This window comes from Spodoptera frugiperda, chromosome 12 (genome assembly GCF_023101765.2).
Source record: "Spodoptera frugiperda isolate SF20-4 chromosome 12, AGI-APGP_CSIRO_Sfru_2.0, whole genome shotgun sequence".
Classification (NCBI taxonomy): domain Eukaryota; kingdom Metazoa; phylum Arthropoda; class Insecta; order Lepidoptera; family Noctuidae; genus Spodoptera; species Spodoptera frugiperda.
This window is the reverse complement of record NC_064223.1, coordinates 13,223,707-13,248,183: the sequence shown is the minus strand read 5'-3', so window position 1 is coordinate 13,248,183 and position 24,477 is coordinate 13,223,707. Positions and strand designations below refer to the sequence as shown.

The window sequence follows — 24,477 nt, the reverse complement described above, 5'->3', positions numbered from 1 at the left end:
TTAATGTTTGAAGAGGTGGCCAAGAAGCTTGAAGGTATATAACTATGTCCGTTTGCTATGTAACACTCAGTTTCCAGTAATGCTACAGCTCGCCTATAGTAAAAGAAGTTTCAGATTTGCTATTAATAAGAATTTTAGGACAATTGTAAACTCAGTAGATGGGGATTTCGACTATAATAATGCAAACTACAACGAAATGTGAGAGTCCAAATTCTTGTTAAGTAATATCTCAAAGTGTTCAATTACCTTAGATTTATGTCAGTATCAAGTACTAGTAAGTTCATCTCAGCGATTCGATCCTCTGTCGTGATATGAATTGTTTATCATGTACCATACATACAGCGTGTTGCTTTCAATTAAGTTTGGCCGGTTCACGTCCATTAAAACGGTAATTTCAGCTATAAATACAGTCCGGCTTGCCACTGGGCTAATCGCGCCGTCCAAAATGCGTTTTGCGGTCTTAAATATTAATAAGGACAGGATATATTGCTCAGCGTGCTGCTCGATAGTTGCGGATAGCGTTTTGGGGTTTGTAATTATTACTAGTTTATGCTCGTGGCTACGTCTGCGATTACCTCTGCAAGTAACCTAGGTAAAACATTTTAAACTTTTTTCAATTCTTTGTTTGTAAGCAGACATTTGTCAAGTTAGATTAATTTTAATCGAGGAATTTAAATGAAACACTATATTTTCTAATACGCACTACATTTTATTTATTTATTAAAATGTTATCAAGATTTGATTACACCAATACATTAAACAAAAAAACATACAATCAAAAGGAAAGATAAAGGATAAATGATAAATGATAAATGATATTTATTTTGCAAATAGGTTATAAAATAACACTTTTACACGTCAATCTCTTAAATAACTAGATGAGGCCGGCATTTCCTATCGGACTACTCTGAGAAGAAATGCCGAAACAAACTCAGAGGTCATGGTCTCTTTTAAAGTCCAGACAAAATCAATTAAAGATCGGTCGGAGAACCGTCCAAGTTTATTCTGTAGTGGTGTTTTGAGGAAAGAACCACAGCAGTTTGAGCGGACCTGTTCAGATGGCAGCACGCATGTGTCAGATTACAATTAGCTCAGCTGACGGCTGTTGCTGAATGATCCGACGAACAATACCAACCAAAAGAACATTTGGGTAGGCCACACAAATGCTCAAACTGTCAGAACATAATTTACTAAAAATAAAATGACTAGCAAAAATCTTACACGGTCCTCAAACTAACAATTTTAAAAGGAAATATAAAAATATAAAACTATGTCAAGTTATGTTAATGTCAAATTGTATAAAAATGTAACTATATATTATATATATTTTTTTTGTGGACATTGATACAAGCCGGCAATCATCATAAGTATTCCTGAATGGTAAAAAATCGCCGCCTGCCCAGTTTTTCTTGAAACACCAGAGGCGTTACAAGTTATTGCCGGCTTTTTGGGATGGCTAGGAATTTTATTGGTATGCATTGACATCTGGAATACGGGGATTTTCTTAAGATTAGGAAGGGGAATTAGAATATTTGTATTCACATCCAACTTCAATTATGATATAGACAATACGAATTTAAATTACATTTTTTGTGACATAACTAATTTGGTCAAGAAATGTATCTGTATCAGAATATTTATTCAAGATTCGACATTGGGATGAGTTCGCACCAAGCATCGTTTTGCGACGCAGCGGGTACAAAGGGGTGATCTGACTACTAAAGGAACGGAAAGTAACTCACCTTAATCAAAAGTTGTGGATAGTCAACAGCATTGTTTAAAATTTATACAAAATCCGGAGCTGCGGACAACGTAAAAGGTTACCGAGGCTCCGGCTCAAAGCAGGAGAAAGAATGGGGTCGTTTTTAGTCAGTTAGATTCTGACACTCCCTCTCGCCTCACCCAAGACGGGAGAAGATACTGGATAATTTTCCCTCCACCAAAAAAAAAAAACAAACAATATACACTCGGAGTGTTTTCTGCGATTAGATAAAGAATCCATCTTGAGTTGTGACAAGTTGTTCAGAAGATTTTTTGTCCATCTTACGCTCTTTGCGTACCAAATACCACAAGAAGCTTTTCTGAATGCGTTCTAATCGAAGGGAATGTACCGCCGAGTGTAGCCTCCATAGCACGCTAAAATAATAGAAGATTTTCAATGTGAAGTATTTTTTATAATCATTTTTTTCTATTCAGTCACTATCGTTAGTATTTTTATACGTTTTCTTGTTGGCAAGATGTCATCAACTGAATTATGGTCTGAAAGAGAGCAAATTAAACATTTTACATTTACTTGGTTTCAACCAGAACCTAATTACCATCTGTCTACACGACTATTATTAAAATACCTTAACAATTTGAAACAAATAGATCTGTGGCTAAGGTGTCTGCTTTAGCTTTAGCCACTACGACATAGTAATCAAATTTCTAATCAAAGATAGCTATTCTAAAATAAATACATTTATTTATTTTGGAAAAGCTATCAAGCCATTATACTACCAATATTCTTGTATGAAGTCATACTTAACTAATAAAATCAGATGTGGATGGGCCCCTGTCCAGTATTTGTAATGTACTCCTGTGCATTACAAATACTGCAGTCAAATCCAGACATCATCAGACATACTAAGTTTATTGGTTTCTCAAAAAAATGCTTTAGGAATTTGGTTTAGAATGTGATATATATTACGTACGGAATAGAGTCAAGAAAAGGCATCGAGTTTAAGAATCATCTCCTTTCTATTGGTCCATCTTGAACTTCTCCACAGCGACGTCGCTTGATAGGGTTATCAGCCCAGTCTAAGAATTTTTGTCCCAATACATGTGATATTCTGAAGATCATATAGGTATCGTCTCTAGAACGATGTGGTTGTACTGGCACTCGGTTATTTATTACCACTCTGTCGTAGACGTTAAAAAGTGTATAATCAACGTTTGGTTTAACATAAGGATCCCAATAACACTTCCTAACAGCACCTCCTGTAAAGAAAGAATAGTACAGAAAACAAGATAATGTATTAGAAATATAATATAATATGAATAGATAGCAAGATTGATGTAGAGCTGAAAATATAAGTGAATTTTGGGAACAAAGTAAATGGGTGAATGGGTGTTGTTAATAATATCATCTGTCGTGATTAACTTGTCAAATTCTAAACAGGACAACCGAAGATTTGATTCGGTCAGATTTGTGACAGTATTCGAGCGACTTCTACTATGAGTTTATAAGTGAATGTAATATAAGTATGCATACTTTTTTCTTCTTAGTTTGTAGTAGTAGAATCACATTCACTACAACTCGTTGCTGCAATAAGACATAATTATATAAACTAGTGGTCGCCTAGTGGTCGAAATTCGACCATGTACGATTAAATTTACAATACCACTTAACATACGTTCAAGGACAATTTTTATTTAACAAATTGCTATTAGTTTTGTAAAATTCAAATCAATTTATATTACGGCGCATCATGAACAGGAAAACTCTATTCATATGAGACGTGAGAATATCAACGCAATGTCTGTCAGTTTTGACGTTGTGTCAAATACGATCAGATACTATGCATGGTAGTGTGTGTAATGTTTTATTTATTGATTTAATGTACTTTATAAGCATTATTTTTGAAAAATATTAGCGTTCTGCACTTTTCCTACACATAAACTATAAGTGTACAAATTTTTATGCTCCTACGTCCGCGCAATTTTCGTAAAAGGAGGTCCAAAGTTTTTGCATCACGTATTAATATTTTTTTTTTCCTTTATTGTTCAATAAATTTACAATTTACATACATATGTATTACAAAACACTTGTCTGAAACCTTTAAAGATGTTTATATGTTTATATAGATGTTTATATTGAGGTTGACTTACCTTGGCTTTTATTTTCAAGTATGTCGTGAAACGCGTACATACAGTCTGCAACAAGGACGTCGCTCGCCAATTCCTTATTTAATTTATTCAACTGGCGCCTCAAGATTATGAAGTCAAATCTGTTCCCGTAATGTGCAAATATACATACTGGTTTTTCTTGTCGGTTTATGAAGTCGTTAATTTTATGAAAATCTGCTTCGTTTATCTCGTTATCGGAAAACACAATGAACAAATCTTGTGGAGGGGTTGTATTATTGGGTTCTAAAAATTGCTGCCTTGGCACAGGTAAGAGACACAAGTTATACAACACGTTTTCGTTTCATACGTTCCGTAGCAAAATCGATAAACACGAATGTTTGTATTGATGACATATTTCAGAGTGAAATTGCAGCACGATTGCTGATATTTATATGTTTGATATCATACGTATGTGCATTATAGTACGCGTAATTTATTTGTCATAATTCGTTTTATCTTATCTTTTTTAATTAGATGCGTTCCAAATATTTTTTCTAAGTACGTTTTGGAAAAGTGCTTAAAAATTTCCTACAGGATGATTTAAAAATAAACAAATATTTATAAAAATGTGGTGTAATTAATGCTTTACATCTCGACTCGCAAGAGTCGGTATTTCGCAATTCTCCTGCCATGAGACCCCCAAGGAAGAGGAGGCCCGCGTTCCCTGTCTACGTAAATAGTATTCGCCTCAACATTCCTGAGGATGGTAGTTGTGTGAATAGCTGCCTGTTATTGCATGATGTGGATGTTGTTAATGTTGGAGTATAACTGTGTGCAATATTTGTGCATACTTTTAGCTACTATTCCGGACGCTCCTATGGGTACGACTTCCTAATCCGGAGCTGCGGACAACCTAGCGGGTTTACCGGGGCTCCGGCTCGAAGGGCAGGAGTAGGAACAGGGTGGTTTTTAGTCAGTAAGAGTCTGACACTCCCTCTCGCCTCGCCCAAGGCGGGAGAAGTCATTGGATGATTTTCCACCCTAAAAAAAAAAAAAAAAATGGGTACGACTTGTGTGTGTGTGTATTCCATAAACGCGTTATTTTCTTTTGAAATAGGTGATTCTTTTGTAATAGCCTAGTCTGGACTCCTGCCTGGCCACAGTATGGGTCCACCTCTTCTGATCCACTTATTGGGACGATTAGTATCTAATCACTTTCTGATACTCCTCGTGAAGTGCGCGAACCACTCACCGTGTTGTCACGAATGTAGTTGAATGGTATATCATTAAAGTAAAATATTATCAAATTTAGTAGTTCCGAAATCATAGACATTTCGATTACTTACTACTTACTACGACACTTTTTATTAATATAATTAAAGGCGATGAATCAAATCTAGCAAATTATCGACCAATAGGTAAGTCTTGTGTCAAACTTGTACAAAACATCTATAAAAACAATAGAATATAGAATATCCTGCAAATTGGACCTTTATATCAATCGGCTAAGCAAGCAGGTTTCCGACGCGGCCTCTCTACCACGGATCATCTAGACACTAAACTAGATAATAGAAAAGCATGTAGAGTTTAATATTCCCTTATACGTAGCATTCACCGATGACGCCAAAGCCTTCGATAGTCTAACCTGGTCTCACCCACTCATCTATATTTACAGCACTACATAATAAAAATATCCCCCACACATTTATTCATTACAGAATATTTACAATGAAAGTACAGCAGCCATTAAATGACATAAACTCGGACAATCCATTTCGCCGAAGACATCGTGCACTTCTCTTCTTCAGCACCTAAGCAAGGCGGCATGATCAACGAACTCAGCACGGTGAGCCTTGACGTTAGACTGAAGTTGAACATGTCGAAGACGAAGCTAATGACTAACAGCTTTGAATACAGGTTAGAGGTTGATAAATGATAGTACTTGAGTACGTACCTCCAGGAATATATCAATCTGAGTCAATAAGTCATTTTCCAGGCGAGGCAAGTAAGGGAAGTTGCTAGGCCCACCGAAAGCGCCTGAAATGCGTTGCGCCACCTATGGCGCTCAAACTTTGTCAGTACAACATTAAAAGTCCACACTCAAGGTTTGTCAGCCGTGGAGCGCAGTATCTTAGAAGTCCGATTCGAACGGACAAAATAAGAAACTCCATGCTGCGCTCCAAAACTCGAATCGCTGACATGGGTCAAAAAGTCGTAAGTTTAAAATGGAACTGGGCTGGTCACGTCTGCCGCATGTCAGACGAGCGGTGGGCAAAACTTACGACTGTGTGGAGCCCACTCAACGTCAATAGATTTCACCACAGGCTCAGAAGGAGATGGCGGGACGAACTTGACACCTACGATAAGGATTGGTCGCAGTAAGCTCTGTACAGAGAGGAGTGGAAGGAGGGTAGTGTGGCCTTTGCTATGTAGTAAGACGACCTCGGCTAAAATTAAAGTTTAAGTTAAGTTTAATAAAATTCAAAATATGTTTTCTGCCACCACCCACTAGCTTACTTTTATAACATCAAGAATTATTATAATTATCATTAGATATCCTAATCAGATATGGGTTCCAAAAATCTTGTAATCATTTAATATGATGCGATTTTATTCATAGACATTAGGTATGCAGACAGTGTAATCTAATTTCAACCTTATCTCGGATAATAAAATTAGAACGATAATGCAGCACAGTACTGCAAGTAGGTATAGGAAAGGTAAAGTACATGTAAATGACCGTGTCACCTCATTCTATTAGATGTTAATATTATAGTGCACTTTGCTGATGGTCTCTCTGTCCGCGTCGAGTTCAAAAAAAATAATTAAGTAATCAAGTCATATTATTATTTCTTATTTATTTTGCTCCATCATGCATTTGATAATTATTTCTTTTACAGTTAGTAATAGACGTTTCATATGTTATGGTATACAAATGGCTACATGATACGTTATGAGTTTTTTTTTATCGCGATGAAAATTGTTATGGACTTCCCATGTCATGGGGACGACGGTAGGCGTGACGGCCGCTTAACCGCTAAACCACCGCGGTGTTCCTCCACTGCCTGTGACCGGGACCCGGGTTATCCTTGCGGAATCACCACATACGGCAGGCTTCCACCTACCGCTTTGTTTGCGGTAGGTCGAAGCCTGCGTTAGCGGCCCTGGGAGGCTGCTTCTCTTCTTTGAGTGGGGCACGTGGAACACTATACTTACGCCTACTCCCGTCTATACTGCGGGCCTGCGGACGGCGAGCAAGGGTAGCTCACCGCCCGAACAGAACCAGACCCGTGCGTGCGGCGCGTCGCGTTCCGCGCGCGCCTCAAAGAGCCATCAGACCACTACAGATGGGGCCCAGCAGGGCTGATGCCTGATCCGGAGCTGCGGACTACCTAGCGGGTTTACCGGGGCTCCGGCTCGAAAAGCAGGAGAAGGAACGGGGTGGTTTTTAGTCAGTAAGAGTCTGACACTCCCTCTCGCCTCGCCCAAGGCGGGAGAAGTCGTTGGATGATTTTCCCCCATCAAAAAAAAAAAAACTCCCGTCTATACAGCAGACGTCTGACTCCCTAGTCAGTCGTCCGCAGGCCGCTCCTATGGAGGTCGTAGATCGGCTGCCGCCTCACGGCGCTGACGATTGGCGCGTCTACGGCGGGAGGGGATACAACTTGACTCCCTCGCCCTTTCAGCCTGCATACATAACTTGTTTACAGAAGGAAACGAGTCAGTCCCATGCACTCTCACTGTTGACTATGGCCAACATGATCGTATAACGATAGACAGTGAGAGGTCTCTCCCGACTTCATGATGTATATAATAACTTTTGAAAATAAAATACTTTTTGGTAAACCCTTACATTATCGATATTTTTGTAACCATAATATTAATTTATGTATTTTTATTTATGTAGGTGCCACAATTTATTGTAGTAGGCTCGAACCTTCCACTGCTAATGTGAAAATATTACAATCTCGTTAAATATCGAGGGACGTCGCGTACCTACATGATATATAAGATAATCGGATTTCAGGCCCCAAAGGGCATGGCAAAAATCATTTTTTAATGTAATAGACACAGTACTGATGACAAAATACACAGGTTTTATCGAAATCGCGACACGTGTGCAACGTGTCGCGATTTCACATTTGCACATTTGCACAACCATTCATAAGGCGCTAGCTGGCTATGTAATACTTATCACTAAGAAAATAATATTTTAATAAGAATAAATTTAAAACTGTCAATAATAATATAATTTTTATTTTAAACCATTTTTTTCTCAATCCAATCAAATAACAAACCTCATCGAAATGCTCCCGAAAACAATCGAGAAGCACATTAAAAAAAAAATCTAAAGAACTTTTGATTATAAGTGCGAACGTCAATTCTGACTTAGAAAGTTTTATCTGAGACGCTTCAAACTTCTTAATTAGCGTTGGACCAAGAACAAACCTTATCGAATCAGTTTTGACGTGAAATAATTGGAGTTTTTGTGCCTTCGATTTGATAGGGAATGTTATTTCAGCTGGTCTTAGTGCGGCAGCATATACTAATTCTATCTATACTTATATACTTATATATACTTATTACTTATTTACTTATTTACTTATTTACTTATTACTTATTACTTATTACTTATTACTTATTACTTATTACTTATTACTTATTACTTATTACTTATTACTTATTACTTATTACTTATTACTTATTACTTATTACTTATTTACTTATTTTACTTATATATTATAAAGCTGAAGAGTTTGTTTGTTTGAACGCGCTAATCTTAGGAACTACTGGTCCGATTTGAATAGTTCTTTTTGTGTTGAATAGTGGATTGATCGAGGAAGGTTATAGGCTATATAACATCACGCTAAGATCCATAGGAGCTGAGCAGAGCGGGTGAAACCGCGCGGAAGTAGCTAGTTCTATATATCTGACTTATCGTGATTATGTTTATTGTATCGATCTAGCTAAGCTAGCTATGTATGGGATAGCCCTGATTCAGCTCGAACGGAGTGAGCCTTACAGAAAACTGGGGTTAAACTACAATTGCGTTTTGTTTTGTTGTGTAAATATTAATCTACGTATTTTCTAATCTATCTCAATTCCTAAAAGGTTGGTAACGCACTATTGTAACAATCAACTTGTAATTATCCTGCTGCTGAGCAAATTGTTCTTCTCACTCGAAATGAGTCTCACAAGTATTATAGAATAATAAAATTGTGTAATAAACATATTAAGTGTGGGAGAGCCATGCTTCGGCCACGAATGGTGGCTCGACCGGAGTAACACCACGGTCTCACAGAAAACCGATGTGAAACAACTTGCATTGTGTTTTGTTGTGTGTGTGAGGTTACCGGAGGCCCAAGTACCCCCCTTCCCAATCTAACCCCCAAAAGGCTGGCAACGCACTTGTAACGCCTATGGTGCTTCCGGTGTCCATTGGTGGCGGTGATTGCTTACCATCAGGTGCTCGTTTACCAGCTTATAACATTTAAAAAATAATTAAAATAGTGAACGTTACGCGACGCGGGTTTTATAAAAAATGTATAGCTCATATTCATAAGCAGCATTCAAACTAGTCGGGTTCTTCGTCAAACAGTTACGTCAGTAAACCGATAGCATACGTAATAATTAATTTAGTATGTCTTCTAAATCATTACAGTAATGAAAACAAATTCTTATACAAGCAACCTGAAATGGCTATCAGCTGAAATACCTGTACATCCATCCTATTAATTATTTACTTACAAAGCCAGTTTATCAAAGTCCCTGATACACCTAAGGACAAATTGGAGAGGGTTCATTTTAAACTGGTTTTAGTATGAAGTGAAGTTTTGTTGCGAACAAAAGGAATAGAGATGACATATAGCGATTTATGTGGGTTCGTTTTACTGAGACCCTTTGTGATACTGTCATTGCGGCCATTCAATGAACAACTGCCAAGGATACTAGTATACGGATGACTTAGTATTTTTAATTTCAATTGATCGGTAAGACAAGTTTTAGTAATTTAAACATCTATTTAAGAACAATCAACTTAATAAAATACGTTTAATAAGTTCTTTTTTAGCTACATATATTGTTATCTATGACTGCCTCGTTGGTCGAGTGGTTGCAAGTGCGACTGCCGTACAAGGGGTCTCTTGTTCGATTCCCGGGTCGGGCAAAGTATTGCTGGGCTTTTTTCGGATTTTCGAAAATTTCTCAGTAGTAGCACGGATCTGGAAATGTGTCCAGTATATTATGGCAATAGGCTCACCACCTATTACATGGGACTTACAACAAAAATTGTGAAAAGTGGGTGTACATTGTTCAGTGGCATTACGTGCCATAATGTGCACCTCTGTCTACCCCTTTGGGGAATAAAGGCGTGACGATATGTATGTATGTATAAATTGTTATCTTTGATAAATAAAGCTAATTTGAAAAAGAACCACACATAATGGGTAACAAGGCATTAAATTCTCATAGTAAAGTTAAAAGTTAAACACAAGTGAAACAGTACCTTTTTTTTGTTGACGGGTGGAAACCTTCAAAAGACGCCTAGCTTTTTGGGGATAAAAAACTAGGGAGTGTGGGATTGTTACTTCACTAAAACCACCCCGGTGGCCACCCTCAACACCCGTAAGGGGCACCGGGTCCTCTTAATAGACCTATTCCGAAGCCCCATGGTGCAACGCCTGTTACGGCACATCCCTAGGTTTATATCCGTAGCGCGCGGCTATGGGACGAAATGTGAGGAGCTGAACCACTCGCGGAGAAAAATCCCGAAGTGCCGCCTTAGAAACAGAGTACCTACGGCATATTTTAACAACCTCCTTCCTTTGTACGTATTACACAAAGAGATTTTAATCCATTACATGCTTTATGTTATCATCATCTGGACGGGTGCGCGTTTGCTGGGAGAAAAAATGTATGGCCATTAAGCAAGCGATTTTATGTTTTTGTAAACATATAAGTTTGGATTGATCTATGTGCACTTGAACATGTAAAATCGTTTCTTTTTATTTCATATCATATACATATCGTCACGCCTTTAATCCCCGAAGGGGTAGGCAGAGGAGCACATACCACACGTAATGCTACTGTAAAATGTACACGCACTTTTCACAATTTATGTTGTTAGTCCCATGTAATAGGCGGTAAGCCTATTGCCATACACCGGGCACATTTCCAGACTCCGTGCTACTGCTGAGTTATTATTGAAAGCCCAGCAGTATTTCGCCCGAGGAAATCGAACCTGAGACCCCTTGCCCGGCAGTAGCACTTGCAACCACTCGGCCGATTAGGCAGTTAGTTTTTTATTAATTATAGGTTGCAATGAAGAAATATGCACTTTTGACAATGATGTCTTCTAGAGTTTTATTAACGCGCTTAACATTGTGTTAACAAGCAAGTTTGTTATTATTCGATTTCAATTTGTTGCACTGAAATGTTTTTCTTTAAAGGCTTAAAAGGAGATTGGCGGGATGAATTTGACATCTATGACAAGGATTGGCCGCAAAAAGGTTTAACCAGAGAGTAGTGAAACAAATAGTGAGGCTTTTGCCCTGCAGCGGGACGATCATGGTTGAAATCTAAATCTAAATGTTTTTCTTAGTATATTGTGTTTCTGTTCTTTAGTTATTATTATTATAACTTACATATTAATGATCCTGTCTATCATTTCTCCTTGTAAATTAAGTTTATTTAGTTCAGTTTCATAGCACCACATGCCTTTTTAATGGCCACAGATCTGGAGCAGGATGCATTATTGAATTAATTTTATTTACTTTGAAGGACCTAACCGAGTCCAAAATTGTTCTTGTTTATTTCAACTCCGTAGGAGTTGTTTATTTTGGTTATCCTAAAATAACATATTTCGAGTTACGCAGCCATTAAAAGGAGAGGTCGTATCTTTATATTACGGTATTGTTTTAATGAGGTAAAAATGCGGTAAAGTTAATGATTTTTGCGTACTTTTAGTGTTCAATGTAAGTAGATTTATATTAAAAATTGAATTCACATAAACCAAAAATAATGAGATGCATATAACTTTTATAAGAAGAGTGAATGTGGCCGCAGTTACAAAGTAGCCAAAACGTGGTATTTTTAATGATATTGTGTGATAAGAGAGACAAAAATTACGATGAATCTGATGAACTGAATATCAATTCCTTTGAGTGTCGTAAAAGCCAACTAAGAAACGAAGCACTTGACAGTAATTGGGCAAGCACCGCAGTGCTCTCTGATTACAAATACAAAATTAGATGACTAGCCTCCTAAACTACGATCCCCAAGTAACCTGCTAAGTACAGCAACGGACTGTCACGGGTGGTCGATGATGAATGCTGAATTGATAGGAAGGAAAGGAAGATGATTCAAGAAAAGATTCCTAGACTTCACCACCACCATTATGGAGTTTCTCGCTCGTTCTTCTCCATTCGAAGCTACACTTTGAAACTTCACTAATGGACAGACTGACAGACTATTATTTATTTGTTGACATTTTTAAGTACGGTACTTGTTTTATTGAAAGAAATGACTTGACTTTGAATTTGACTTGTATAAAAAAATATGGAGCGCCGTTATAATTCAGGATTATAGTTGTAAACATTTTACAATTGAACAAAACTTTAGTCTATCGGATGAATTCAAACAAATCGACGTCTACAATCACTAAAACATAAGGAAACTAGTTTCTTTGTATGCATTATATATGTTTGGAGTGTTACGATCCCAATCCTAGAGTTTTATTTCCCGATACACGATTTATTAGTTTGTCCGACTTTTCTTATGTTGTTATCCTCTGGGACGTTCTTCGTGGAATTTCTTTATTAGCAGATAATATGATCAGAACTGTTCATTTGTCGAGCGGGCTTTGGTTAACGAAAGACCTGTGTAGTTGTTTAGGTTTCAAAACCCTCAAATGTATTGGTTTTCTGCCTCATTGGTCTTATAGTAGCTAGTACGACTGCCGGACAAGGGCTCCGAAAAATTCCCTGTAAAACTTTGTACGATCCGGGAATCTAGCTTGAGATCCCTTGCTCGGCTTTTGCATTTGCGACCACTTAGCCAACAAGGCAGTTTATAGATATTAGAAATATAAAAAAAAAATATCCATCTTTATGTCTGTAACGTTGGTATTCCATAAATATATTTCAAAATAAAGCACAAGTTATTTTACGTCCCGTTCTTTTAGAACAAGTCGCTTTAATCGAGCAATCTCCCGCCTTGGGCGAGGCGAGAGGGAGTGTCATACTCTTACTGACTAAAAACCACCCCGTTCTTACTCCTGCTTTTTTAGCCAGCTACCCGCTAGATACGCATTTTCAACCCTGAGCTTTGAGCGTTAAAAACTGAATTGCATTGCATACATACCACAATCGATTTTTAACACGATTTAAAAAATTCTCTCGTTCGATTGGGGTTTAAAGGTCCACCCTTTGTCCATTGGCCCTGTAAAACAAGTTAACTAGATAATCCTGGATTATCGTCACGCTGTCTTCTAATAGGGATCGCTTACCCATCACTTGATTACGCCCTTGCCTCATTAAATTGTTTTACATTTTAACAAAGATTGAGGCTTAAAGTCAGTACACAATTTTAAACTGTGCAGCCTTATGTTTAAGTCACATTATTTGTCACATTTTAATACTTGATTTGGTTTTCTTAAAGGAGATAGAAATAGGAACCTAGTTTCAAGGTACAGAATACACAATAAGCTATGCAATCCATTATAAACTGACCAACGAATGTGGGGAAAGATCATACAAAGCGAGACCATAGTATACTGGATTATAGAGTAATGTGTAGCCGTGTGTACTATAATAGGTATCTATCAATATTATACACAATATTATTTTTTTAATTTTGTATTAAATTGTATTTCGTATAATATGCAAAATTAATTATAATTTACAATGTAAATATTCACAGACATGTAGTGGGGTTGGATAATAAAGGCCTTTGGGTCTAACTAAACTAACTACATGACACTGCGGTAAGGGAACATTGTTTATAACGGATCTAAAATATTATATTATTATACATCATTATAAAAATATTATGTCAACTTCGTTGAAGATAAATTGAAGTTAAAGTCAACAAGAATTCATACTTCGATAGCAATTTTCAATCATTTGTCTAACTCCCTAGTGTACCTTAAGATTGACCTGCCATAGCTCGGTAATTATCACACCTTATTAATTAAACCTTTTTACTTGTTACTTTTGCTATAAATATTTCTTTTGCCAAAGTTTTTGTGCCTACATTATATTACGTTACATTAATAGCCTGCAACTGACCACCGCTGACCAAAGGCCTCTTCTCACACGGAAAAGATTTGAGCATTAATCGCCACGCTCGCTCAATGCGGGTTGGCAATTTCAAACCTATAATAAGAAATTATAAGCCCAGGTTTCCTCACGATGTTTCCCTTCGCTTTTTGTTAGTGGTGTCTAAATAATCTTAGAAAGTACATATACCTCGGAAAAAGTCACATTAGTATTTGCCGTTGGTAGGTTTGAACCCGCACTCTCATGCATGAGAAACGGACGTCTTAAAGCTCCGGACCGCCACGAGATCTCTATATAAAAAGGTCTATCTTTTATTTCTCTACTTACTTTGAGGCACCAGTTAAGAACAGTTCCCATACATTAGCCTATTCCATAGTCCAATGGAGGACTAAACGGCCCAATTAATTTCCCGCTCGTTCGGAACATGTCTAGTTTCGAACAAACGACCTGTGGCCACTATGTTCCGTTTGAAATTTTTTATCTTGACTTTTTCCTTTCACAATAATTGTTAGTATAGCTAAAAATACAGCAACATTATTTCGCGAAAAATATGACAAAGATAAACAATTTGATGTAGATTTAAGATAGACTTCAATCACACTAATATTAGTAATGTGAAAGTTTGTTTGTTTGGATGTTTGTCCGTTAATCACACTAAAATTACTTAACAGATTTTGATAAAATTTGGGTATTAGTTGAATTGGATGATAAGAAACATTTTATTTCATGGGGACGCAGGCTGGTAGAAACTAGTGCAAATTAAAATAAAGCATGATTTTCAAGTTTTTAGCTAGAATTTTTGATAAAAAAACGCAAGAGATAATTTTTATCTCACAAAGGATCAATAGCATTTTCAAAAAGGGTCAAATATTTCAATGTCCTCTACCGATCTATAAATCTATCCTTTACAAGACAGATAGATGTTAACAAATCCGATGTGGAATTACTGAATAGTTCTAATGTCTCCTTGAAACCCTGCAGCCATTCACTGATCTGTTAAGGGGGCCTTTGAAAAAGATTGATGACTGGTCGTCAATGGCAAAGTTCGGGTACTGACAGCCAATTGTCTTCTGAATAGTAGATTCCTGTTTTACTCGAATCTTAATGATTTAATCGTTTCTGTTAATGACTGGAGGACGACTTTTGTTGTCATGGCGATAAATGTATTTCAGTTTTGTTTATAAAAATAACAAAAGATTGTAAAGAGGCGTTTTGAAAAAAAAAACTTTACTTACAGAGCGCGTTCGGCGTTCTGATTGGCCAGCTTGAATTTTCGAACCTATGTGGTGGACTGTGATGGTGAACTGACTTGGCAGAGCCGCCGGTAAACTTAATTTAGTAGATAAAAAAAAAACAAATATGTTAATGCGTAAGAATTTTTGTAGTTATAATTTAATAGTTGTGGTTAATTGTAGTGTGCAACGTAGATACCATATTGATAAGATTTATTGTAAAAAAAAAACAAATTGTATGACAAGGGCACGGACCAAGAGTCCGTAGAGAACAAATGTAAATAAACTTATAAAAAAAAAAACAATCAGGGCGCCGAACGCGCTCTCGTTTCGATCTTGTTAAACGCAAAACAAACTCATACTAAGCCCTTAGAACAAGAACCTTTCGACATTTTTATAACACGCAAATCCCGTACCTAGTCAAATCGTCCGAACATCAAATGGGTAACGATTTACCCAAAAAAGTTTTGTACAATCAAAATTTTTAAACGAGAAAATTTTAAATAAATTCGTGTGATGGCTTCATTTAACTTTTTGCATGGCTATTAAAACTCACAAAAACTTTTTCGTCGAGTTGTAATTACAAACACTGTGAATTGCATCAACCAACACTGGTCACTATTTTGTGGCAACCTCCCACACTTTAGTTTAAATGACTTTATATTTGAATTTATCTTGCTGACCCACAACTACTTTGAAATGATCTAAAACGTTCACAAACGCCACCATCGACTATGAGCTCTTAACGTGTGGGATTGTGTGGGATTCCAGCTCCATAAATAAGCTCAGTGATGATCAGGGAAGGAGGCACCATCTAGGGTTTGTAGCGCAAGAATCTTATGTAGACCAACGGTAGTACCCGAAAGCTCCCTCAAGTAGAGTTACTTCTCACTCATCATGAGGGTCTAGGTAGGTGGATTAATTAAATATCTAAACCCATCAACCGAAAAAATTCAACAGGCCATATCAATATACAAGTGCACAACAAGTGTGGGAGAGCCATGCTTCGGCACGAATGGGCCGGCTCGACCGGAGTGATAACACGGCCTCACAGAAAACCAATGTGAAACAACGCTTGCGTTGTGTTTCGTTGTGTGAGTGAGGTTACCGGAGGCCCAATTCCCCCCTTCCCAATCTTCCCCTTCTCCGATTCCCGAACAACAACCCTTAAATTCCTAACTCCCAAAAAGCCGGCAACGCACTTGTAACGCCTCTGGTGTTTCAAGTGTTCATGGGCGGCGGCGATTGCTTACCATCAGGTAATACGTCTGCTCGATTACCGGCTTGTTTCATAAAAAAAATATATATCCATCCATCCACTGCTGGATGAGTGAACGAAATGAAAGTGATAAAAATCAATTTTATCGCCGTTACAAAATTGTCATCAAAGAACAGGGTGTCAGCATCTATGCAATCCAAACACCTAACACTATCATCAGTCACATTTGCAGTATGATTGTATGTGCCGTTGCATTCCCCTTAATCCTAGGCTCTTCAACCGGTACCGTAAACAATGTTTGCGTTTCCTAAAGGATCTCCTAGACGATGGACAAAGCTAGGCTTAGTAGATATTCCTGAAGCCTAGTTACGTATATATTATATACATATACTTACAACATAGATCGATATTCGCATGTGCGTTAACGTGTGTTTTCAGATTTCTTAGTTATATCAAGGAGTTTAGTTGGCAATAGGATAAATTCTCTATCCTACATAATTTTAATGGTAACTGACGTAAGATTGTTAACATTAGTTTGACTGGTTGGGTGACCAGCAGCTATGCAACGTCTCGTGGGCATTATTTACTTATTTATTTTATCTTCTTATCTATCATCTTGCAATAAAACTGTTACTCATACATTATTAGCTCGGATTCCAGAAGTATGACGGTATTTCCACCCTTGTGCCTCGGAAAAAACGTAAAGCCACTGGTTCTGCGAATGTCCTCCCTCCGGTCTTGTCAATCTGCCGTCCCATCTGGTTCAGAGAGCGCACACACTTATGTACTATAACATCTTCTTGCGCAGTGGACTAGTCCAGTTACTATTACTATTACTTGCAACCATAATCGAAATCGATCGTGAGGCTTTATATAGTTAAGTATTAGTTTTGAAAAGAGTAACGATGGAGTTTCTTGCTCGTTCTTCTCCATTCGAAGCAACATTTTGGAACGAGCGCCTAGCTTCACTGACAGACAGACTGACGAACAATTCAATTTGACGTTTCAAAAGTGCTTTATTTAGGATTAATTGAAATAAATGCTTTGACTTTGACTTTGACTTTTTACTCAAAATTAAAATATTTTCCATTGTCTGGTCCAACAAATGAACCTTATTTTGCTACTACAAACTGAAGGTCTATTTGGTATATCAGCTGTTAACATGCAACAACTAAAGAGCAATGTTATCGTAGTATAATGTGTACGACGGTACACTATTGCCCAGCCTATTGGGCGCCATAGACCATCACTAACATCCCAAATACCCATGCCAAGCCAATCACAACTCTATCGTACTAACCTTAAAGATTTTCAGACTGCAGAACTAATTTTGTATTGTTCATTGACTCAATTTCTTGAGCAAACGAATCGTCGGAATAATCTTTGACTTAACTATGAAGGATGCGTGATTTTTGTGTTATAGTTATTAGAAATTGATTAGTCATAGTCATATCAATGTTTTTAATTTATATTCCGCTGTGTTATTCAAATCAAAAGTACAAGCTTACCTTCTATAGCCAAAATAGTTATGTAAATGTACCAGAACTAATGTTAAGGGGAAACTGTGTATTCATTTAATAAAAATGGCAGTGATGAATCTATGAAACAAACAAATTACAATTCTGTTAACTCCAAACAATCGTCAGATTAGCAAGTATAATATTAACATGGATGACAAACATTCGGGAGTGCTCTTTGCGACTAGAACCCATACCAAAACCCTTAGCCAACAATACTAAGTAAATTCCATCGTGACCTCACTATCCAACTAGTTTAGAAGGTCCTAATTGATTTCCAATGTTTACCGAATTTGGTGGCCCAAACAATTGCGTTCGGTAAACAAAGGATAGTGTTGGATATCACGCTTCGGCTATTGTATTTTTCAACTACATTTATGTATATACATGCATACATACATTAACCTCACGCCTGTCTCCTATAGGGGTAGGCTATTTAGGAATAGTTATCAAAAACATTTTATACGAAATTTTTATTATTCTATATGCATGTACGTCTATATTGTCAATTTTTTTTATTGATATCTCTATGTCTATTGAATTCTCCCAATTCTTATTATAGCAAGAACATATTTTATAGATACATGTATATAGATATTGTGAGTCTAAATATTGAAGCCAAGGTAAATAAAATGTGCTTAAGATGATTTTAATGAAACCTACAACAATATTTAAATACGATAGTGTTATAAAAAGATATTGTTGACCGTGAATGTTAGAGAATTCAATCAATCAAAGAAAGTATTTTTCGCTCGTACAATTTCAACGTAGCTGAATATTTTATTAGTGTACTACTTAGCCGTGCAGAAAGTTTTATAATGGTTCTGGAACTTTGCCAGATATGAAGCGAGCTCGCTATTATATTGTATAACGTTCTCGTTTTAACCCAGTCTGGCATTGTGAGCAAACTTGCTGTGATCGTCGTGTGGTAGTTGTATGGGTGTAACAGGGAACATTTTGGAACTCAAATATTTTAACCCCTCTACTTTGAATGCTGTTACAATAATTAAATAGTTTATAATGCGGAGTAGGTGATATCAATTGTGATTTAGATTAAATTTAGTTAGGAAATAATTTTAAGTAGTTTTATTTGGACAAAAATAATATTGCGACCAATATTGACTGGTGCAGTGGTTGTTGCTCGGTAACTCTTTGTGTGATTAAAAATTGTTGTTTCGGATCTGGGTGTCGTGTGCATGTGAAATTGTATGTCTGTAAACGCACCCACGACACAGGAGATAATCATAGTGAGGGGCAATGTTTAAAAAATATACAAATAATCATAACCTTGTACATTTGTACAGAAAATTTGAATCTGATATCAATGCAGCGACACTACCGTTCGTGAAATATTCATTTTTTCAACGCTAGATACGAGTATTTGCAATGTCTGACTGTGCAAAGTTGGATTAGGGAGAATTTTCATAAATAAATACCAAGCTGAGCCGTCGACAAACACGGGGCGATTCGTATTTTTCAAACATCTACAGTTATATAGTAAACCTAAACCATTTCTTAACTAAAAGTTACTTAGCGTGACGTAGCACTCAACTAAACCCTTACTTATTAGAAACAGTATTCTGTTAGGTGTTACTTATATATTGCAAAATTTTGTTAAGTGTCACCTACCTTAGATAAGGTGTTATTTCCTTAGGATTAGTGAAAATGGGCCATGACCTCAAATAGAGTTCCCCACTTTCTGAATCATAGTATTGCAGAATAGTAGAAATGTATTCTTTAGAAAAATCACAAAAAATATTACGATATCATTATCGTCAAACAAAAGTTAACAATTCTATCGATTGAAACACAACATTTGGTTTCAATACATAAGCTGTATCACTGCTCTCAATCAATCCAATATAAATAAGGATGATAATAAACTACCACGATGCTTAATAATAACGCGGGAGAATAATGATTTGTTGAATAAAAGTTTTTTTTTTTTAAAAGACTATATAAAAAAATATTATTATAGACTAACGTGCTTTAATCCAATTATTAGTAAACATACATGTTTTCTATTTCGGAATATGTATGTAGTTAAATTCAAAATGTTATTAAACAAATGCCAATTTCAAATATCTGTCCAATCAAGTGTGTAAATTCGAACCAATGATTAATTGGTAGTCGATGTGCCGGACGAAATTATTTAGATTTCAATGTTTCGGTGATTGCTACAAATGACAGATATAATTATAAATAACTATTCTATTATTGTGTAAATTGCAAGTCAATTTAACCTTTATGAACCATTATATTATTCATCATTAGGATTTTCTCCTGTTGTAGGTGTGTTTACAAACATACAAGTTCACATACACATGACACCCAGACCCGGAACATCAATCTATGGATCACAAACAATAGTTGTTCCGTGTGGGAATCGAACCCGCAACACGTTGCACGGCAGCCAGTTGCCCAGCCACCGCGCCAACTGTGCAGTCAATCTGATCGATAAAATATATTTTCTTTTAAATATTTTCAAGAGCATCGTGAGACATAGTGTGATACAGAAGGGTATTTATGATTCTCAGCAATGTGGAATTCGAAGCAAACAAGGAGGATGACATTTTCAAAATTAACCATCATTACTAATACTTTTTCTCAATCTCACATATTTACACAACAAGTGGGGAGAGCCATGCTTTGGCACGAAGGGGCGAGAGTGATACCCACAGAAAACCGACGTGAAACAACGCTTGCGTTGTGTTTTGTTGTGTGAGTAAGGTTACCGGAGGCTCAATTACCCCCTACCCAATCTTCCCAATCCCCGATTCCAAAAAACAACAACCCTTAAATTCCTAACCCCCAAAAGGCCGGCAACGCACTTGTAACGCCTTTGGTGTTACAAGTGTCCATGGGCGGCGGTGATTGCTTACCATCAGGTGATACGTCTGCTCGTTTATAAAAAAACAATATCCCAGAAATCTTAAAGTTTATTATTGTCAGTTCCATAAAATTACATTCTAAGCACAATGTACGAGATATCCATACTAACTAGAGTAAAAATGGGCTAATTTTATAAATGCTCACTAAAGAAACTTAAATTCAACAATATTATTTTGGCATCTAAAATGTATAAAACACCAACACGAATCGTACACACGATATATCATAAATGCAGACACCGAAACGAGCGAAGCCAAAGGTTTTATTTTACTTCGCTACGAATTTATCGCTTCCCACTTCCTGCGCGGCACTCGCATATGTACATCGATGGCTCTGCCCCGATATGTATCTGTGAAATACTGATAGGGACCAATGAATAATGCAATTTAGATTTTGTCATAACGCTTTTGAATGAAGCGATATTGCCAACGCAGATCAACTGTTAGAAAAGATTTTCTTTTGCACCAGGTTTATGTTTTTTATGGTACTTATAATCCGGTAAACGAACAGACGGATCAACTGATGGTCAGCAATCGTCGTCGCCCGAAACACCAGAGGCGTTACAAGTGCGTTGCCGGCCTTTTGGAGGTTAGAAATTTAAGGGTTGTTGGGGAATTGGGGATAGGGAAAGGGGGTAATTTCCAGTAACTTCAGTCACACAACTCAAGCGTTGTTTCACGTCGGTTTTCTGTGAGGCCGTAGTATCACTGCGGTCGAGCCGCCCCTTCGTGCCGAAGCATGGCTCTCTTACACTTAAGTTTCTGTTGAAATACATACAGAATTAATTTCTTGAGCTCCTGCAAATAATAATATGTGCGTTGACAATTTCCTTCGATTTTACTACTAGAACTAAGTAAATCTGCACCACTATTTATTGAAGAGTTTGGTTACCTCCACCATGAATGGGAAATCCTCAGTTAGCATCAGTCAATAATTAATAAAATAAAACACAAACTCAATATACAATTCAAACATTATGTTTATTCACAGTTTATAATCAAATTGAGTATAATAGGAAAAATTATAAACCACAGTTTACATAATAATATCAATTGGCGTTGTCTTAAATGGTGGTGTTCGGGATGAGAATAGTAACATAACCTTTAATAATAATTATAGCCTTGTGGGCTATGAAGACGAATACTGATATCACCTTGGCGTCGGTTCTGTGTTTTAGGAACTGATTTTAGGTACAAATCCCTTAGATTGACGTCAAGTTGCCGTTGACGCTGTGCCTCGTTTGGTACTAGTCTTCGACGGTTATCGTATACTCTTTTAGCGCCAATATTGATATCTTGAATCGACTGGGGATCCACTAATTGGCCTGAAATGTCATTTTCGTCACGTCGGCTCTCTGAGTTTCGAATGTCGATATCATGATATAATTGTCGTCGTTCGTTTCCACTCAGGTTGGGAACTTGCCCTCGGTTGAGGGCTCCCAGTCGTATCCCGAGGTTATTTTGCAACCGATTTTGGAGAATGTAATGGGGTAAACCTCCTGGTACTTGACACCTGACCAATACTATGTTGATAACAAGTAGACACAGAACTACTATCTTAAGCATTGTCAAGGTTTTAGTAGGAAGGTTACCAATGGCACACTGACAAATAAAACAAAGACTTTTACGTCTTTATATAATCAGTTCAATTACGAAACGTTTCTTTCAACATGTTGTACATCAGTCATAAGCAGCATGTAATGTAACAGCATCGTAATTAAATGTAAAATTGCCTTAATGCACTAGTTTTCATACACAATTGGGTGCTAATAAGAAATTGCTACATGAAAATTCGATACACACAACATTGATTTGCAACAGTGTATCTCTAAGTTACTCGAGCATAAATTACAAGGAAGTTATTGCAACAATTAAATGACTGACTAAGTATAACTACGTGACTTGTCAGACCAAGACCTTAAATAGTTATCGAAGCTCAGAGTAAAAGAACGTGTTATCCGTAGACTGAGGTAAATATGATACACCATTTTATTAGAAAAACCTATTATCACACGTCGGGCTCAATTTTAATCTTATATTAAAATGTCATTTTTAAATCGATATCTGATAAAACTAGATCTGACTGTTTTAATAGGGGAAAATCATCCAGTGATTTCTACCGCCTTGGGCAAGAGGTAGTGTCAGACGCTTACTGACTAAAAACCACCAGTCTGACTTAGAGATTAATTTAAGTGTAGGATAGCTATGTTTTAGCTCGATTGAGCCGGTTCAACCCGAGTGATACCTAGGCCTCATAGAAAACCCATGTGTAACAACTCGCGCATTGTTTCATCGTGTGAGTGAGGTTATGTCTAATCACCAAATTCAATCCCCCATCATCCCTTTGGGTATAGAGTAGTTATTTTATTGTTGCGGGTATCCATGGGCGATTGCTTACCATTAGGGATGCATGAGATTGTTTGCAGCCCTATACCATCAAATAACTACTACGTGAAAGTTGTACTTCATATTTTACATAATACATAAACAATTTCATACATACATATATTTATAAGGAAACTCCTAAAACTAGATTCAGTCACATCGAGTGCCAATGGATGCACTCAGGCAAATTGCTAGCCTATTAGCTCCCAATTCAATTACGAGGAGAACTTTGTGCAACGTCTTGAAGTAAACCTGGTTTTCTAGTAAATAAATACAGCACTGAAATTTGAGAGAAACCAACTTCACTTGTAGTAATTAATTAGTATGGAAGTAGTGACAGTTTTTGAAAAAAAAACACTGTGATTTCTTTTTTTATGGTATAAGTCGGTGAACGAGTAGCCGGATCACCTGATGGTAAGCAAAGTCCGCTGCCTATGAACACCCGAAATACCAGAGGCGTTACAAGTGCGTTGCCGGCCTTTTAGGGGTCATTGGGGAATCGGGAAGATTGGCAATGGAGGTAACTGGGCCTCCGGTAACCTCACTTACACAACGCAAGCGTTGTTTCATGTCGGTTTTCTGTGAGGCCATGGTATCACTGTGGTTATCTTAGGGCGAACAACCATTTTCGATTGCACCACGCTACGTGTAATTAATTTTATACTCACTGTATAAGTGAATTAAAGGAGAATGGCAGAATTCGTACAGCATACTTTTTATGGTGTTCCCTGATAAAATTTGTACCACTTATTGAGGGAACTAAACCATTCATTTTTTTGTAAAAATAATATTTTTAGAAGCTGGGATTTAGCAAATATATCAATTAAAAGATTTTAGTAACGAAACGTAATATAATGAAACGAAACGTAGAAGACATGTTTAGTTAGTTGCCATTAATAAAATATCAGAAGGCTCGAAATGATAAATAAATATTTTGAAATAGAAATAACAGTAAATATAATTAACCAATTACAGGTTATACCTTAGAATATATAATTAATGCATATATATATGCATAGAATCTTTATATTTATAGGAATTATTTTTGCCATCAGTATTTTTTTTGTAATGGCAATTATTTATTGACAGGTTCGTAAAATCCGTCTTTTAAAGTCTGTCCAATTTTTG

The 24,477-nt window shown here is 36.8% G+C and overlaps 1 long non-coding RNA gene across 1 annotated transcript; it reads right to left on the bottom strand.

The window, feature by feature from the left end:
* Positions 1–1,616: 1,616 nt before the first annotated feature.
* Positions 1,617–4,248, bottom strand: LOC118262723 (uncharacterized). Its single transcript, XR_007705792.1, has 3 exons — positions 3,871–4,248; positions 2,694–2,979; positions 1,617–2,259 (listed from the first exon to the last, which is right to left on the bottom strand). It is a non-coding gene; the product is annotated as an uncharacterized LOC118262723 (long non-coding RNA).
* Positions 4,249–24,477: the final 20,229 nt, after the last annotated feature.